Genomic DNA, 20,484 nt, shown 5'->3' with positions numbered 1-20,484 from the left:
AGTGCGTTACTTTCATCAGTACCTAGCCGGCCGAAAATTTGCAATTCTCACAGACCACAAACCGCTGCTAGGAATATTTCGGCGCGAGAAACAAATACCAGATGTTCTGTCACCACGCATGCTACGATGGAGCCTAATGCTGTCGGGGTACGAATACCAGCTTGACTACCGCAAAACTCAGGATCACGCGAACGCGGATTGCTTGAGCAGGCTACCGGTTTCAGAATTTCGGTTAGAGGCAGAAGCGCCAGGCGACGTATTGCTTTTCGAAGCCGCCGAGTACCCGCCAGTCACCGCCGCAGAAGTTGCTTGCTGCACGTCGCAAGACAGTCGGCTATCGGAAGTACGGAAATGGATCATCGACGGCTGGCCAAAAGAAGGGGTACCGAAAGACTACGGCGCATACGAGATAAGACAGAACGAACTGTCCGTGCATCGGGATTTTGTGGTCTGGGGAAACCGCGTGGTAATTCCTGAGGTGCTGAAAAAACGTGTCCTCGTCTTGATGCATTCTAATCACCCGGGAGTGACAGCAATGAAAGCTATCGCGAGGTCCTACGTTTGGTGGCCTAAGATGGATGCGCAGATCGAAGAATTTGTGCGGCACTGCAAGGCGTGCCAGGAGAACCGGCAAAGTGAGCCGAAAGCGCCTACGCTTTTCTGGACGAAACCGGGGCGAGCATGGAGCAGAGTGCATATCGACTTTGCGGGTCCTGTCGATGGTGCCGTTTTCCTAGTGGTAGTTGATGCTTTCTCGAACTGGGCTGAGGTGGAAATAATGACGTCGATGCCCCCATCTGCCGTAATCGAGCGGCTGCGTAAGATGTTTGCAACATACGGACTGCCAGATTTGATTGTTTCAGATAATGGCACGGTGTTTACCAGCCGGGACATGCAGTCCTTTCTGAAGTTGAATGGCGTTGAGTACATGTACACTGCTCCCTACCACCCTGCAAGTAATGGGAGAGCAGAACGCATGGTTCGTGAGCTTAAATGTGCACTAAGAAAACAGAGTCAAGGCTCTCTAGCGTGCAAAGTGTCTCATTTCTTGTTCAAGCAACATTCCACGCCTCATTCCGAGTCAGGCAAGACCCCAGCAGAGCTTATGCTGGGCAGGAACCTGCGCTCGGGCCTGTCAAAACTTCACCCCGATGCGATGGACGTGGAATGCAGCTGGCAGCCTCCAGAACAAACTTTTCAGTGCGGTGACTCTGTCTACGCAAGGAATTTTCGCCAAGGACCTAAGTGGTTAGCTGCTCGTGTGCTACGGCCTCGGGGTCACGTCATGTACGAGGTTCAGACGTCCGACGGGAGTATCCATCGACGCCATCGGAACCACGTGCGAAGGGCCTGGGAACCAACAACTTCAACAGGCGGGACAAGACCTTCGTTTGCCTTTTCGGAAACGCCCGGTTCGGTGCCTGGCCCTCTGTAAGCCGGGGCTTCTCTTCCGGGCCCGTCAAGTCTGAGGGCGAGGTCACCTGCGGCCTCGACTCCCGTATTGAGACGTTCTTCTCGCCAGCGTCGTCCAGTGCACCGATACGACATAGATGACTAAGAGGGAGGGATGTGATATCGTGCCAAGTGACGTCGTGCGGTGACGTGCAAAACAAGCGACAAGCTGGCGATGTGATAATCGTGCCAAGTGACGTCGTGCGGTGACGTGCAGGACGGGCAGGCGAGCATGCGCCTTTCCTTCTCTTTTTGTGAGCGCCGATAAGCATCGGCGCTGAACTATTTAAGCCGCGCTATCGCTTCAATAATTGTTCTTCTTGTTGGAGCAGCAGTCTCTGCTTGGTAACTACAAAAGGAGTTGCCCGCAACAAATCGTCAGACAAAAAAATCTTACCAGCCGTGGTGCCCTCGTCATGCAGTGAATCCTAACCCATGTTTCACAATGTGCAATTTTCGATAGTTTCCTGAGAAATATCTCTTGGTTTGACATTATACGAGAAACTGATTTCTCCCCTGTGATGTAAAAACTTCTTGTCAATGGTTGACACCGCATTTACGGCCAGCACAAGATTTCGGGATGTGACAAAAACTGTTTGGCCTTGAATACAAGACTCGGTCACTATTAGTTTATTATGACATACCTGTCAAAACTATCTATTGCTATTTATTATAATCTTCAGGATCACATTCTTGGCTGTGCTTGCAGGAATTAGTTACAATGCGCTGAAACCGTGCCCAGCTAGCTATCCCGAAGTACCTTTCACGTGACACGAAAAACAAGTTCACACCTATGAGCCTCTGGAATTGCAGCTCCACCTAATCTATTCGAAAAGAAACAATTCCAAACTTGTTGGAAACAATGTTTGAACATGCAGTTCTACTGAGGAACCATTCTAAATCTCCGAAGATAACCTTGTACAGAATGAAAACACAAGCAACTTTGAAGCTCTTTGCCTGTCTTAACTGATTTATAATGACTTGAGGTTATCTTCTAAATTTCAGCTGCATCTGTATTTGAGATATACGGCATGGCTGAACTGAAATCACCAACGGCATTCTTTTTTCGAGGAACAGTAGCGGGCAACGAAGTCGGTATGGAAAATCAGGTTGAAGTTGTTTAACTGTTTGTAGCGCCAACTATGAATTCTGCAATGCAAAAACTAAACTAAAACTCATGGAAAATTGCGGAAAATGCTTAGTGCACATCATAGACATGCGGTTACATTGACAAATTATCTTTCAAAGAAAAAAAGCTGCTCCTTCTCCAAACCAAAGCTCACTACTGGATAATACATGTCATTTTCATGTAGTTCTCTCCTCTCATCACTGTCGGATTGCGAAGCTGACGACATGGTTCTTTATTTGGCCTGCTGTGACCTTTTCAAGGAAAACGTTGAACAGGAAGGGAGTGTAACCACGAGTCACATTTTTTTTGTCTAGTGCAGCAGCCACGGACGCTAACGTGCTCCTCAACTTTAAAAAAATACCGTCGGATATCTCAATGTCTCCTTTGCTGGAAAATTTGAACAGATTTTAAAACTGCACGCCTAGACTAACCAGTGGGAGGCGTTAGGTGCATGAGAAATGGCTAATACGTGGATAACAATGACTTACGGCATTGATCACCGTTGATCGGTGTTTTACATTGCCAGTTTTTAGATGTTCTCCTTCTTTCTTATACACCGTCGTGGTTAGTCTAGGCACTGCACCTTTACAATCAGTTTAAATTTTTTCGCTTTGGCATTATTGAAATTTTCAGTGAAGTTTTTTGCAAACTAAAGTGTGTGTGCTTTGTAGAAATAGAGCACGGGTGGTGCGCTTGATAAAAAATAATGCTGCTTGTGCTGATGCTGTATTACCATCAAATTATCTTGATCAAAAGGCTCCGAGAAAGTCAAATACCAAATTATGTAGTCTGCTTCGCAGTATGATAGTGTTAACAGGTGAAAAGTACCTCACGTTACACCAGCTTTCCACTAGTGAGCTTTGGTTCGGAGAAAATGTACTTATTTCTGAAGGTTCCATGCATGTGTAGCAAGTGAACCTGGCATTTACAGCCACTTTCCCGCAGTTAACCTTTCATTGTTATGTTGCAACCTTGATATTTCAAAGTACTACGCAGTTACTCAACTTCAAGCCGATTTGCCTACTGTTCCTCGAATACGGTTCCACGAAAAAACACACCTTTTGTGAATTCTGATCAATGCTCTTATGAAGGGTATTAAACAACTTTTCAAGTAACCCCTGCCTGCCCGCGCCAGAGATGAACCCGTGTTGATGTTCACTCAGTAACTCATGTTTTGTTACAGGGAAGTCATGACACCCAATATGTGCTTTTGAAGAGTTTGAGAAAAACAAGATACAACTGAAATAGGGCGGTAGCTTAAAGGGTCTTTTTTGGCCATTTTTATAGAGGGGAACTACGCATGTGGACGTTAAACACTCTGGCCAAGAGCAATGTTCAAATATGTTGTTTAGTAAACAAAATACCACGTTTTGAATACCCAATATTTCTGCAGAGATCACGTATTTGTATGTTACCAGAGAATAATCATTTCTTGCGGTTTAAACTACCTACTATCCAAAGATCAGGCTCTGTCAAAAACGGCAGAAATGCGGGCGATGACACAACATTTGGTAGTATATTGTTACTTGAACACTGCGTTAGATCGTTTCGTTCCAATGAAAACGATTCATTGAATTTGTTGGCCAGGTGGGAAGTAGCGGAACCAAAGTTGCGTTCTTTTGTGGTTTTGTAGGCAGGCGCTCGGTAACTCGTAATTTATTTACTAGGGACCACGTTTTAGTCATATTGTGACTATATGCTTTAGACTGTTCGCTACAGTATTGCCTCTTTGACAAACGAATCTGCGGGGTCACTGTTTCTCACCGTACAGAACTCGTCGCGCAGCGCAGTGTTGTCAGGGGCTCGGCGACGTCTTGCCCACAAAATATTTTTTTTCTTTTATCGCTGCCAAAACAGCAGGGGTCAACCATTGATGCTCAGCCCTCTATTTTTTTAAAACTACCGTTTTCTTACGCGCCTCCTTCATCTGGCCTAACATGCGAAGGAAATTGTCACATGCAGTGGCATTGTTATTGTACAGAATGAAAGAATTCCAGTCAAAGCTATCAATTTGTGTTTAAAACTTTCGTTATCTAAGATGGTGATAGTGTGAGTATGACCCGTTTGTAAAGAGTGGGATTTGGTTAACTTACCTAGAACGAAGTAGTGATCTAATTTCTGCCTAATTATGGCCGCGTCCGTACAAGAAAGGTCGGATGCTCGCACATTGACATGATCAATACATGTACGGGTGAGAATATCTTTTACGAACTCCTCCCTTGTGGGCTCCCAGATAAGAGGCTCAATACTGAATTCGCAAACGGCGTTCAAGTATTGTTGAACAGCTGACCGCTCGCTTCTCAGCAAGTCGATGTTGAAGTGGCCGATTATGCACAAGTTGCCTGAGCTGAAAGTTTTCCTGCACGCCTCTCACAGTTCTTCTCTTAAACAAAGCGCACTTTCGGAGGGAGGACAATGAACAACTAGTAAATGACTTACAAGATCACTTTTGTTAGCTCAAAAGCCAGAGCTTCTGCCGATGAAAATACAATGTTAATATTTGAAACTAACAACTGAGCTTAATGAACATGGCAATGCCACCACCTCTACAATTTTTGCGGTTGAGGAAGTGTTGGCTGTAACCAGGAAGACAGAAGGTGCTGGACAGGTTTTCAGTGACATGATTTCAGTCAGTGTAAAAACGTCAACCGTGTTTGAGAGAAGGTTCTAGATTAGGGCAAACTCAACGCAATGTTTTCGAATGGTCCGAGTGTTGAAGTGAAGAACAGTGCATAAGATGGAAGACAACACATTCGTTGGAAATCCTTGAGACAGGTATCAACATTTTGAAATGACTTTTTTTTTCTGCATGAGATTTGTGCTGAGATCCCCGGTGATCGGTGCATTACATTGCCATTTTTCAGATGTTGTAGTTGTTTCTCATGCACCCGTGAGGTTAGACTAGGCACTGCACCTTTACAATCAGTTCAAATTTTTCTCTTTGGCAACATTGAAATCTTAAGCGAAGTTTTTTGCAAGCTGAGGTGTGTGCTTTCTCGAAATGGAGCGCGGCTGGTAAGCTTGATAAAAAAGCGTGCTGCTTGTTTTGATGCTGCATTACCACCAAACGTTCTTGATCAAAAGGCTCCGAGAACATTGAGATTTTAAGTGAAATTTTTTGCAAGCTGAGGTGTGTGTACGAGTTATTGCGATGCCTTTATTGGATATATTGCTGCCGCTCTCTTGATGTGTCTTTATCAAGGGATGCATCCCTGGTCGTTATCAAGGGAACATTCGTTTTTGGTGTTACATTTAAAAAAAACGTTAGTTCCACTTCCCCTAACGTGTTGGAGTTGTGCCACACCTTGATAAAGATCTGACCCTATGGGGTATTTTTTGCTTGTTTTCATAACTGGGCAATTCTGCAGCATGCCATACAATATGCTCGATGGCGTTTGTAGATGAATATTGCTGTATCAAAGACGAAAGAATTGCATGTATCTATATGAAAGAATGCACATGAAGAATATAGTACTTGCGAATTGAGCTACTGCCAATTTATTTTCAATTTTCTTTTTGTAATCGTAAATTAGTATAATTTTATTGAAAATACAATGATAATCAGAACATGTAATCTTTCTTAATTTTTGTATAAATGTTAATATTTTCCACAAACATAAAAACATAATTTATTGCATAGTTTTTACAATTTCTATAGACTTCAAATGCACATCACTGCTTATAAAAACGATTTCAACATATTCTCCTTTGCTTTCCTAAATATTGAATAGGGCAAGGTAATCATTGATTAAAAATTGAATTTCTTACGATTTGAACATCGTTGTATTTCTCTAAGGCCGCGTATCAATACGAATTTTTAACACGTTACAAAAATTGATTTCTGTTCGTTTAAAAACTGGAGGTTCTTACACCTGTGAGCAGTTAAGTTGACATAATTGCACTTAAAATTGATGCGATGATTCATTGTCCGCTATTACAGCCCGAGACAATCTCTGCATCATGCATTGTTTCATCACCGTCAAAGAGCGCGAAGCAGTGTAGAAATATTTTTGTGCAAGTCCTTTGGTGTAAGACACCGTCTCAGGCAGTGGCTGCTGTATATTAGCGGGAGGAAAGGGATCCCGGCGCTCTTTCCCGGTGCAGTCGCGGATCCGGTTGGCGACCAGGAGGTACCTGGCGAATTCCCGACTCGGTCGCAAGGGTGCCGTCGATGGCTGTATTCGCAGCTGTACTAAGGCGCACCCCGAACGCCCGTCTGCCCAAGAGCCCGGTCGCGTTCTTCCTGCTTTTCTTCGGTCTCTCGAGGCGCATACCCATTAGCGAGTAATTTCCTCGTCTCCTTCCGCTGTTTTATTTTCTGGGCTTGTTTCCTTTCTGGACCTCATCACGTTACCCCCGGCTTTAGAAAGTGTTTTGAGGTGACGCCACACACACACTTACAGAAGACACCGGTGGGCGAAAGGTGGTGCAGGAAAAGAAAATGAAACCACTTACCGCACAGTCAACAGATTTCGCGAAATAGCTGTAAGCATCGTCTGGGGAACACGATACGTCACTGTAGAGACACCAAAACAAAGTTAAAAACCTTGACTTCTGAACGTAGATGCTTCTGTCTGGCGTGGCCTGTATGTGCACTAAGGGATTGTTGTTCTGCTTGAAACCACAGGAGCCACGGCTTCAAAACTCGTCGCGATTGTTGCTCTCGTCTTGGTTTTTGCCTATTTATTTGCTAAAGTAATTGCTCACGTTGAAGACCCTGGGCGTCGCCATGAGCCACGCTATCTATTTTGTATCCTCAGCGTTATTGGCATTTTTTTGCGATTTCACGAACCATGACATGTCGTTCAGCGTGACACACGCCCCCTCGAGCGCTGGCGATTTCCAAGCTTTTGTGGTTAATGACAATATTCTGGCAAAAAACATGCGCTATTTGAGACACAGCGGTACAAGAAGACATACGGTCACGTGAGCTCCGCTTTTTCTTGCTTTTCGCTGTTTTTAAATGCTTTTGAAAGGACCACTGTGCCTGCCAGAACTTGGCAGTGGGTTGTTTGCTAGATTTTTTTGCTCAAACCACTGTGGCAGCTGGAAACGTAGTGGCCACAGTCAGGCAGGTGTTTACCAGCACTCGCCTTTTGTTCGCTACTGGGGATGTTCCCAGTTTTCCCTAAAGCCACTGCGCGCACTGAGAACGTCCGGAAATTGCTGCAAGGCACTCCTTCACGGGCACTCGCCATTTTCTCGGTGTTCCCAAGTTTACGTAGGTTGATCGTCGACAAAACCACTGCGTTTGCGGAGGACAGTCGGCGGTCAATACCAGGAATGAGCAATCGAGCGGTCGCTGTATCTTTGCGTGACTGGGTGTTTGCCTGCTTTTTTTGCTAAACACCCTGTGCTTGCACAGGATGCTCGGTGGTCGCCGCTAGGCAAGCGCTTACGAGCTCTAAAAAATGCCTTCCTCATCGACACTTGTGGCATTTCTTCTCGTAAAGCCAATGTAGAAGCAGGGATTCGGCGCTGACAGTAATGCACCCGTTTATCAGTGTCCGCCAGTCTGTCTTTCCTAATGATTTTTGCCAGTTTTTTACTGAATACCTACGGGTGCCAGAGTAACTGGGTGGTCCCTGCAATGCACGCGCTCGCGAGCGTTGCTCAAGACCATGCCAATCGGGTCTTATGCTAAATTTTTGTTTTTTCGCTAAGTACGTTGCCCCTGTTGGCGATTTACTTTCTTTAGGAGGAGTCACGCAGCACGCGGTCATGAGCGCTCCCTACGTTGTAGCTCTTCGGGAGTTTGACAAATTCGGTATGACAAATTTGGCTACACCCCGCACTTGTAGCTTAGTGAAAAGAATAAAGCGCCCTGGCCACGCGCCTCGCGCCATGCACCTGACATCATTAGCGTGTCGTTTGGCAGGCATTATATCCAACACGTTCTCAGAAACGGGATGTGGTGGCAGCTGATCTCGGATTGAAAGACACGTTGTACACCAAACAACCCCTCGTCCTGAAGCCGCAGCTATCGAGCTGGTTCGACCGCTTTCGCCTCATCTAATCGCTTTATCTCGACTTGCGACCAGACTACAACCTTGTCGGGCGACCCTTCCACGATGGCCAACAAACACGGCTGCGCTGTCTCATTCCAGATCACGGCACCTGACCCTTCACCTTGTCACCATCAGACTCGCCCTAATTTGAGAGACGCTTTTCCTCCTTATGGGCTGCTTCAGGGCGGAGAAATCGACCCGTATACTGCTAAGTGGACGCACTGGGATACCTCATGGGACTGCCCTCAGAAGTCATCTTTCAAACATTGAAGTGGACCCCTCACGAACGAAAAAACTTCGAAGCTCAGCTTTGGCCTTAGAGGACTATTCCCTCTACGAAACGTCATCTTTGAACGGGATAAGTTCACCACGCGAGTCCAGATACATGGTGAGTCGGTCGAAGATTTCGTCACAGTTCTGCATGCATTAGTAGAGACTTGTAGCTACCGGGACCTCTATGAAGAGATAACCATGAAAGATTAGTTGTGGGCCTCAATGACGGAAAACTGTCGCAAACTCTGCAGCTTGATCCATGCTTACACCTCATGAAGTCTTTAACCATCGCAATCAGACTGTACAAAAGCAGTTGGCAGAAGTCTTTTGCGGCCACGCCGAAGGAAACAGTAGGAGGCCTCAATGCTCGAAAACCACAACGGAATAGGCCCGTTAAAGACCCCGCTGCGACGCCACCTAAAACCGTAGAACACAAAAGAGGCTCCATCAAAAACCCGCATCGTGTAGTTGGTGTAGCAAAAAACGTCAAGCGAGGGCCACTTGTCCCGCTAAAAACTGCATCTGCCAGGAATGCAGTGAAAAGGGTCATTTCTCAACCGTTTGCCACCCATCAAATGCTCTGCGGAACGTAAAACAGTAGCTAGGTATTTTTAGCCTCACAGCGAAGACGGATTCATCCAGGTAGGAGGTCTGTCCCTTCGTCGCGTCACCGACCCTAGGCTTCAAAATCGATACGAAAAAGCACGAGACTATTTTTCCGAAGCGACAACTCCGACTGCTCTTCAAACACGTCGCTCTAAATCCCACCCACCAGAGGCTTGAAGGTCCGCATGGAAGGACTTGGCATCCTTGTCTACGCTGAGCCCTCCTTGGAAAACCAGCTATCACCAACCTAGGTTTGTTCCTGTCAGTGAACATTGTGTTGGTACCACTTCTACTCTACGAGAAGACCAGGGAAGAGCTCCAGCGATTGTGCTAGGAAAGATTCTCAGAACTGATTCGAAAGCGCTGTCTGAGTCTTTAAAAAATGACCCATACCTACAGTGTCAAACCACTGTCGAAGCACGACATCGAGCAACGCCCTCCCCAGTACATCCCGGACCGGATTCTGGTCTGCCTCTCGACGCAGCACAGGATTGCCCGTGGGTGCCCCTTGATACCCTCGCGGTAAACCACGCCCAAGCGCTGCAATTCTCCGCAACTTCACGAAGCATCCGCGTGTCCCCTCATCGCACCCAGAGAAGATGAAACCAGGAGGCAGCCTTGCTGGGGAGACGACCGAGTCATGTTTCAACGTCTTTGGCAACGACAGGAGCGAATCGCCGCTGGAACCTTTATTCTGCTCGCTGCCCGATAGCGAGGAGTTCTTTCGAACCACAAGCGCGCTGGACCGTCAAATAGCGGCGGGTACGGGGACGGTTATAAAACATAATTAAGAGGTGCCTGCCACCCTGAGAGCCGCATTCTCAACGCCGCAGCGGTGACCATCAGCGCAACAGCAGAGACCATCGCGTATGAGCCAGTTCTCCGACTACACCCCCAGCAAAGGGTCCCCGCCCACATCGAGCGAGGTTCTCCTCTCGGAGCCCGCAGCGACAGCCAAGAAGCAGCAGCGAGGAGACGTTCGCAGAAAAAGCAGTGACGATACGAGCGGATGAGACAGCTTTGACCAGGGCAACACACACGAGAAGCGGCACCACCCAATGTACAGGAGATCGGTGCGCGTCACGCTGCCCAAGTGGAACAGTGCACAATTGAACCGTTCCAGAGTGGCTTCTCTCTTGCACTCAAAACAGTAATCTTCCTTGAGAGTAAAGAATGTGGGACAATGTCCTATCCCCGTACGTGTAGCAAAAAGAAGAAAGCGCTCTTGCAACGCACCTCGCACCATTTACCGCACGTCTTACGCTTGTCGCTAGATAGGTATTTCATCAAACACCCTGTACGCTTGCTGGTCGACAGTAGGCAATTAGTGACGAGCACTCCATAATTTCTTGCTTTTCCATGTTCCGCCAGTTTTTCTAAAGTCTTTGATGAGAAACGGGCTCAGTGGTTGGCGCATGGCACGTGCTGGCGTGGGCTCACTATTTTGTCCCTCCTCGCGGTTTGGCCAGCTTTCCTAGTAAAGTTAACACTGCTGAGGTCGTTCGGGTGTCGGTGCAAGGCACCGTCTCCCCAGCGCTCGTCATTCCCTGTTCCTCACGCGTATTGCGAATCGGTTAGGCAAACAAAATGGCAGTCACCCAAAGGAACGCGTGCACTGGCGGTCGCCATTCTGTTTGCCTTCAGGATTTTAAGTGCGAATGCACTTTCTAAGTGTGGTGTAGTGGCGCCCTCTGTGGAGCGCCCGCGCACTGTGTGCGCGGTGTTGTATTAGGTTGTTACTAGATGTCGTTGCGGTGGGACGCACGTGATGCTAATGATCAAATCACGTGCGTATGCGTGTCCGGTGGTGCCGTTGTGATGAGAAATAAATCATTCTTTGTCTGGGGTTGGAACAGCGAGGTCGCACTCTTTCTTGTGGGCTTGTGCGTGGGCCGACGCGCTGCGCCTTCGCTCCCGTCGCCGCCGAGGCGGCTCGCCGTCGCCGACGACACAACATCTTTTGGCGACGAGTTTGGGATCCTTTTCTTCTGCTGCGACAGCGACATCGCCGACGGTTCTGGCAGAATGAAAAAGTGAGTGCGTTGTTTGATCTCGCTCGAGTGTGACTGTCTGGCGCGTCTGGCGTCGTGAGGCCTAGCGTTCTTTTGTGCTGAGGCTCGTCGAACCATCGCCTAGGCCTCGCCCTACTTCGTTCTTCTGCTTCTGCTCCTGCGTCTCTCTCGTTCCTGCTTGGCAGCATGGGCCTCTTCGATAACCTGCCCGTTTTCCTCGAATTGCCGGGGCCGCCTCCGATTCCGTGGCACAACTGGAAAAAATTGTTTCAGGCCCATCTCGAGGCGGCTGGCGGCAGCGAGTGGAGCGACGCACGGCGCGCGTCGGCGCTCGTCAGTGTTTTGGGTAGGGAGGGGCAACGGAAGTATTTTGCCGAGACGGAGCAGGAGGAAGCAAGGAGGGACGCCGCCAGTAACGTGACCGACTCTAATGTGACCAACCCCAACGTGACAGACTCCCCGTCCGACTCAAGTGTGACCGCATCATCGGCTTCGGCCGTTTCGAAATACGACCAACTCGTGGAGCAGCTAGACAGGCTCTTCGCCGCATCTACAAACACGCTTGTTGAACGACACGAGTTCACAAGTCGTCGTCAGTTACAGGGGGAAAGTTTTTTAGAATACGTGACCGTTCTAAAGGAGAAAGCCGTACGTTGCAAGTTCGGTCTGACGTACGCGGAGCGCGTCCGAGATCAAATTATTCATGGAGCGTCTAACCCCCAAGTTAGAGAAAAGCTGCTCGCGCATGGTGAAAAGTTGTCTTTGGAGAAAGCTGAAGAGATTGGCCGGAGTTTTGAATCGTTGCCGTTGGCGAATCAAGCCTTCGGTTCGCATCATCATCAAGTACAAGCGGTAGGATGGCGCGGAGAACGTGGCGGCGCAGAAGATGGCAGTCGGGGAAGCCGGCGCGCTCAAGATGGCGGTACAGGAATTCAAGATGGCATGGGCCGCCGGGGAAGCCGGCGCGGTCAAGATGGCGCCACAGGAATTCAAGATGGCCTGGCCAGCCGGGGAGGCCGTGACGTCATTCCACCGGGTTCGGGAAGGCAAGATGGTGGCCCCCAAGATGGACGTTTCCATTCGCAGTCAGCTGCAGAGTTTCGCGGTACAGTCCAGGCGAAGACGTTTGCAGGCAAGCTTCAGTTGTGCGAACGATGCGGCAATAAATGGCATAATTCAGCATTTCAAAATTGTCCAGCCCGAAATCGGCGCTGCAACTCTTGCAATAAGTGGGGACATTTCGCGTCGATGTGTCGCAAGCCGGCACCAGTGCATTGAGTTTCTTCGGAGGAAGCTACGGGCTTCGCTCCGGCACCGGAACCTGTACAGCATCCAACATCCACGGAGATCAACTCATCTTCGAGATCTTCCGTCTTAACAGTCAGCACTTCTTCGAGGAAGGACTTAGTCGTCCAAGCCGAAGTCAGCGTCAACAATCCTCCGAGAAAGCACTTAGTCGTACAAGCCGAAGTCAGTGGAGTGACCATGCAACTCTTGGTCGATACCGGAGCATCCGTGTCGTTGATGACTGCCGAAGATTTCAAGCGTCATTTCAGTAGACAGCATGCCTTGTCTAAGGCCTCCGTCGAATTGTAGAATTTTTCCAAGCAGCGTATCGGCATCCGCGGATCATTCCAAGCTCCTGTTCAAGTCTTGCAACGGTCTTGCTCCGTCACATTCTACGTCACAGACAAAGGGACATCGCTTTTGGGACTCGACGCCATCCAGCAATTGGGTATTCAGATCGACGGTGCGTCTCTTACGTGTCGACTAGCATCGGTGTGTGTAGTGCAGTGTCCCGTGAACGTGCCCTCGGGTTTCGAACATCTCTTCAACGGCGACTTGGGTCTTGTCAAAGACGTCTCGCATAAGATCCAACGGCGGCCAGGTGTGACTCCAGTTGCATCTAAGCTACGACGATGGCCTCTTGCTCTCCGTGATCCGGTGTCCAGCGAGCTGCGACGCCTGGAGGACAATGATGTCATTGAACGTGTCGACGCCTCGGAGTGGGTTTCGCCACTCGTCGTCGTCCGGAAAAAGAACGGTGACATTCGGCTGTGTGTGGACCTCCGGGAACCGAATGAGGCAATTATCATTGATGGGTATCCTTTACCGCATGTTCAGAAACAATTCTGAAAGAATCGTTACTCAGCATTGCAAGTATCGTGGAGAGCTGAGCAGGAGAAATTCCAATTCCAAATGTATTGTCACGACAAAACCAGGCTGCTCGCTTAGACTATAAGGTCGGCTGCCGCGGGTAACGAGCAAATAATACGGCAATTCCACCACTTAATGGCCAACCTGCAATTCTGCACCTGGTTTATGCAACAGTGTTAGCGTCTTCTAAACGCGTAGAATATTAGAAAATCGCAATTTTTTCTGTCTGCAGTTAAAAACAGAAAAAAAACAGACCAGCGCAAGCGTGTCCAGAGCACATGGAGACCACCCTTCGTTTGAAAAGAAAAAATCTGAGCGCACTTGTGTGAGTGACTCCCGGCGTTCGGATGCGTACAGCCCAGCGTCCCCGTCGCACGTTTGTCAAGCCAAGCATACCCACTTACAGAGATTGGCGAAGATTGTGAAAAAACCTCTCAAGCGCTCACTGTCATCGTGGCAAGACTAGTTCGGAACCTGAAAGAACCTCAAAGGTAATTTGCACTTGCTATCCAAAAACTAAGAATGACCAACCCTTATCCACAATTATGGAGTAAATGTCGTAGCGACAGCGAAGAAAAAGCAGATCGGTGTCAATTGTGGACTTGAACCATCCTGATTGTCGATGAGGTGGCGTTTAGCTTCCCTACTTAATTGTTTAAAAAACATCTGCTTGAGTTCTTCCGCATTTATTTGTGTCAATAAGCTCTCTTGATGACTCGCTTTGCTGTGCCTATTTAAAGAAATCTTCATACCCTGCCCTTTCTCGTAAAAACTCTTCCGTGGCAGTGTTCCGTTGGGTAATGAACGTTTACACCCACCAACCAGTGTATAATAGCGAATGTAAAAGATTGAAGTCAAGTATAGTAACATTTTTTTATAGCAAAGCTTTTTGAGACCAGGTAAACAATGACAAATTATCGATTACGCCTGTTGGTAAGTTACCAATAGGCAACAACAAACAAGTGAACATAAGCTTCTCCAGGGGCCCTGGCCGAACCCACCTTTTGGGACAATTGTCAGGCCGCGTTCAGACTATCGCAACAACAGTCGTAACAACTTTACAGAATGTCGTCACTTCACGTCTATGCCTATTCAACTGCGTGACATGCCGTTTTCTTAGGTCCACAGGTCACAATGTGGTTTTTTGCGTAGGTTGTCTGAACATAGCCTGATGGGCGTACAGGGAAAAAAGTCAGAATGAGTAGGGGGAAAAAAGGGGGGTTTTTTATGCCTTGGGGGCACTGTTTCTGACACATACAAGCTCCTTCCACAAGGTTCAAATCATTATAGCGTTTTATATTCATTATCCAAATGTAATAGTGTGAATGTTTTTACGCGATAATCAGAAAACATTTTTTTGCTAAGCCAAATGTCAATGCACCATTTTGTGAGTCAACAATATAGCTTGCTGTCAAAACAAGGACATAAATAGTATGATCTTCAAATCTTTTGGAAAGTGAACTTTAACACGAGATGGTAACGTATCTTGAGTTTTGAACCGTATGGTCATGCACATTGTTGCGGCAGACAAAGGTTCCAACATTTTTCAAAACATCTTCAACAAATAGAGCCTGCTCTAATGGCAGAGCAGGTGTTTTTAGAGAAATATCTATGGAAATGCCCTGAATTGTTTTATTTCAATTGTTGTCGTGGCCTTGAAATTATAAAAGAAGAAAACTCACATGGTGCCTTTGACCTGTCTTCAAGATTTACGTGTCATTGACACACCGAAATTTATAAGTTATTGCAAAACAAGCACGGGATTCGTAGCTGTACCATGTACTGGCCCGAAATTGCCACGTCAGTTGTTTGCACAGTTTTCAATGTCTGGATAAGGGGTTCGTATCTAATGAATGATGCTTTGTTGGGCAGTCCGTTTTCAATATCTTTAGCTGCTCACCCTAATTTGTCGGATAAAAGCAACAAACTTTATAATCACAATTCTATCCTGTGGTTTTTTATACCAAGCCTAAAATAATTTTGGAGTTTTTTTTAGTACTGTTTATTATACTGGATGACGCTGGTACACGAATATTGCCTGCATCAAGGACGGAAGAATTCTGTGTAAGAATATCAAAGATACAATATGACTGAAATACTGGACTAGAGTTTTGAAATACACCCATCATGTTTTCAATTTCCCGGTAATCATTGATGAGTGTACCTTTGGTGAAAATACATTTATTATGAAATTTTTCTTACAGAATATTTGTATGCAGACATCGATTGGTGCCCTAAAAAATGATGTAATCTACAGGTAAACATGAATATAACGAAGTTGACAAAATCTCGCGAATTTTTGTTACATCCACGATTTTGTTACTTGCCGATTTTGAGTTAGGGTTCGCGTGAATGAAGCAGGAATGAAACCGTAATACTAGACCTTAGTGAGTGTGAACTTACCCTTCAAGGACACATTTACCGAGAAAAAAATTGGCCGCGTATCTGCTCCTTTCGTCCCAAATGTCGTCAAAAGACGATAGTCTTTTGAGACATTTGCCAAGGAAATACCCCCCCCTTTGCTTTCCCGCTCACCTTTTATGCTGTTTATGTACCGTCGCGCTCATCCCAAGGTAAACACACTAACGGTTTGCGCTTGGCGATTTTAATTTACCGCATTCCACTGCTACAGGCCGGGTACCTCGATGCCAGCGCTGCAGTACGGCGGAGACGCGCGTGAATGGAGGCGGCCGACTACAAGGTTTATTGAACCGCGTAACCGTGCTCCACGTGCGTTCCAAGCAGAGCGTGGAAACTAGCTAGTAGAACCTTTCGTTGCTGTTGCCGCATGATTTTTTTACATGCCGCCAGGAGGCGGCGGTTTTGTTCAGAAGATTTAGAATATCATTTTTTATTGACAAACCAAGCATTCACGATTTTTTTTATAAAGGAACACTGTAAATATCCCTTGTGTACTAATTTCCTTTCTTATATTTGCGTAATGTCTTGTTCTTGTTCAACAAAGTTGACAAGTATGAACATATAAACCAGGCTTAGAGGTTTACATTTGGTTGTGAGTGTATAAGACTATTGCGCAGTGAGCAGTTTACTTTGGCCGGGTGGTTGAATCGAGTTACAGACAGACAGACGGACAGACAGACAGACAGACAGACAGACAGACAAACCAAAATTTCTTGGTTTAAGTAGCCCAAGAACGATTATAGTCTTTAAAAACTGCGGGATATACCCTGCTGCTTCCGCACGAGCTTTGTCACTGCACGGACCTCCAAAGAGGCAAAGTCCCGTACCCCGAATTCACAACCATAACTTACAGTCGAAACTTTTTTGTTTGAAATGCGCTTAAAGAACCAAGCTGAGGCTGAAAATGGCGGATTTTTGCGAACGTGATGCTCACTTGGGCACTCCTGTTTTAAATGCGAATGCATTTATTAGCCGGGGGTGTTCTTGCTCCGTTCGCCGGCGTGCGCCTGCATTCCTCCAGCGCGAGCGCACGTGAGCGCGCGCCTCGAGGTTCTGCCTTCATCGTCGTCGTCGTCGTAAATGCGAATGCATTTCTTAGTCGGGGGTTGGGGTTGTCTTGCTCCGTCGGCCGGCGTGCGCCTGCATTCTTCCAGCGCTAGCGCACGTGAGCGCGCGCCTCGAGGTTATTCCTTCGTCGTCGTCGTCGTCGTAAATGCGAATGCATTTCTTAGTCGGGGGTTGTCGTGCTCCGTCGGCGTGCGCCCGCAGGTGTTATCTCTCCGCGCTCCTCCTCGCCCCTAGAAACAGCTGTGGCGCGCCTAGCAACCGGAGCAACCGGAGCTCGTGCGGGAGTACCGGAGGGCAAGGGGAGAGGTGGAGCGCGCCCGGGCTTGTGAGGGCGCTCGCATCGCGGAGCTCGGCAGGAGAGAGAGCTCGCGCGCGGGGCGGGCGTGTTGCGCGGGTCTCTCTCTCCTCTCCGCGTACCCTCTCTCCGCTCGCTGCGCTCAGAAAATGTATATAAATGCAGTGGAGCGCACGCCTCTCTTCGTTACTGCTTGCCGCAGCACACTCATCGGTGCACCCAATGCATTCGCATTTCCGCACGATCCCCTTCGGGGAGGTGGGGAGAGTTTTTTTTTAATGGTGCCAGCTGGGATAGTGTATCGGGCGGCGATGGCATTAACGTGCAGCAGCCCTCATCGCCGACGAACCGGTACAACATATAGTAGTAGAGATGCGTGAATACACGCCCACAGGTACATCTAGCACGTAAAAACTTCAACAGTCGAAGCGACGCCGCTCTCAGACATGGGGAAGCACGCTCGTTTGCCGTGCGGGAGAAAAAAGGAAAGTGTAGCTACCCCTGCGACTTGGTGTCACTATACTCAAGCAAAATCCCAAGTGAGCGCTACGTAAGTCATGAAAAGACTCTTCCAGCTCCGTTCATCTTCATCATAACAATTTTATTTTCAGTGATTATAAATTATAGATAATGATTATAGATAATGATTATAGCTGAGGGCTCCCTAACGCAGTGCTAGTATTCGGTAAGTTATTGCATTTCGGCAGCCAATTTTTCAGAAAACGTGAAAAAAATTACCGATTAGTGCAGCGAGTTCGTTACATCAAGGTTAGCCGCCCGAACACCGTCGTTTTATAGGGGTCGTAAACATGGAATCAATGGTGGTGGAAGTGGGGAATTGATAAAGTTCGTTAAATCCAGGAATTCGTTACCTAGATGTTCGTTGCATCCATGTTTAACTGTATAAACGCTTTAGGTACATATTTACTGCGGTGGAAAAAAAATCCTAAATTTGGAACAACCCAAACAAATGCATTGTTATTTATATATTAGGTGTATACCCGTAGTATGAAGTGCTCTATGCAGTTAAGCTCAGCTTTTTCAATTATATTTGCATGCTATGCGTTTTTTGTATATATTGCTAGAGGGAAATTTTCACGCAATTTTTAAACAATTTTAACCAGTAAAAATTCGTATGTATCGTCTTAAAAGCAGCTATTTAGTATTGTGCGTATGATTACCGAAAATAGTTATCCTCACATTACCTTGGATTTTATATTTATTCTAAAAATTATTCTTATTACCACAAATTATAAAATGATAAATATTCATTGGCAGACTCTTATTTACGGTTTATTGAGGCTTGCAATATATATTGTTTACTAAACACAAATTTTTCTGCATATTTTAATTTCCATTTTTTATTAAACAACACCACTTTTTAAACCTTGTTTTCTTCTTTAAGGCGTACTATCAAGACGTAATTTTTCAATTATCTACGTAAATTTAATTTTGGTCATTGAAATAAAACAAAAAGTACTTACACCCGTCATCGGAAAAGATGACATGCACAAGGACGCGGGCTCGATTCCCGGCCGCGGTGGCTTGTAACTGAATCTGCCAAATGGCTGTCTGTATAAAATTTCGGCCAACGTTAAAGATCCCCGGGTTGCAAAATTGATCTGGAGTCCTCCACTACGGCGCGCCTCATCGCCTTCGTTGTGTCATCCTGTTAAAACATACAAAAATTAGAAAAGTTTATATAATTTCCGCTTAGAAGTGATGCGATGATTTATCGTTCGCCATGAGAGTCGCAGCAAACGCTCTGCATCACCCATTGTTTCACCACCGTCAAAAAAGGACGTACGTGGCCTTTTCCGAATCAGTTGAGAACTAATTTTGTGCCACTCCTTTGGTGTTAGAAGGCCTTCCCGGGTGACTCTACTCTAAATAAGCAGGAGTGGCGAGAAAGCAAAATACAATAATAAACATAAAAGGTTTTTCTGTCACAGAAAGAAACTGGTAAGTTTTGTAAATGTTCGCCTAAAAACTGCGTTGCCTGCACATGAAAGAAGCATGGGTATTGATTGCAGATATTATGAAGTGCTCAGCCAGAGAAATGCGCCTTTGCTAATTCTTTTCCCAACAAACCAGTTCAATAGCTCAGAATGTTAAGTGCGACGACTGGGGCATCGCAAGCACACGAAAAATGAATAGATAGTTTGCGCAAATACAGACGAGTCGAGAAAAGAGAGCGATTTCAATACTTATGACTCATGCAAAAGCGTCGGGTTCAGGGACTGCCGTAGTAGAGACGTCCCAATGGTGATGGGATGTGAAGATTCCAAAAAAATAATGTCTGGAGATAACAAGTGTCTGAACATGATACTGTGCTTTTTTGCGTGGTCATCGCACGTAATTAAAAGGCCACCGTAAGAGGCAAATACACCAACAAAGGGCGTTTATTCAAAGCGGTCCCAACGTTTCGGAGCCAGCTCGACTCCTTCATCAGGGGTGACTATGTGCAAACAAGAAACAGTGGTTTTATATGTGTGTTCTTATTTTTCTTTTTTCTTACTGGATTCTTGCCTTTGCGCGTCGGAGGTCGAAGGCGTAGATGGTGGCAAGGGCTCCGAGGGATGTATTCAGGCCTTGCCGGTTGCCTTGTATGTGCCAGGACTCAAGGAGAAATCTTTGTGATTAATTGGTTTCGGTGCCAATCACCTGTGCGCCGTCGAAGTTAATCCTGTGGGCAGCTTTCTCACGGTGCTCGGCAAACGCACTGCGCTGAGTGTCGGACTTGCGAACGTTGTTTTTGTGTTGGCGGAAGCATTCCGGGAAGTTCATGCTCTCCCAAACATAACTAGTGGGGCATTGTGCGCAAGCTATTTTGTACGCGACCCCTTGGAATTTTTCTTTTGGCGGCCGCTCTTTAGGTCGAGGAATAAGCCGTCCAAGAGTTGACAATGCCTTGGAGGTGACAATGCCTTCCTTGCGAAGAATGCCGGATAATGTTTCACTCGTTCATTTAACGTAGGGGACGGAAATACGGGTGGGTCGGCGTGCCGAGGGGGTGGGGGACAGACGGCGGAAACAGGAGAGGGGTTTCTGTACAGGTAACTT

General features: G+C 46.9%; 1 pseudogene; it reads left to right on the top strand.

Annotated features, from left to right (window-relative positions):
* Positions 1–574: 574 nt before the first annotated feature.
* The window catches only part of LOC144165713 (uncharacterized), a 45,385-nt pseudogene continuing 25,475 nt past the window's right edge, over positions 575–20,484 (top strand).

This window comes from Haemaphysalis longicornis, unplaced genomic scaffold (assembly GCF_048455015.1).
Source record: "Haemaphysalis longicornis isolate Haplotype H1 unplaced genomic scaffold, Haemaphysalis longicornis Haplotype H1 scaffold_15, whole genome shotgun sequence".
In the NCBI taxonomy this organism is placed as follows: Eukaryota; Metazoa; Arthropoda; class Arachnida; order Ixodida; family Ixodidae; genus Haemaphysalis; species Haemaphysalis longicornis.
Note: the sequence above shows the minus strand (reverse complement) of the source record. Positions and strands in the feature narration are given on the sequence as shown.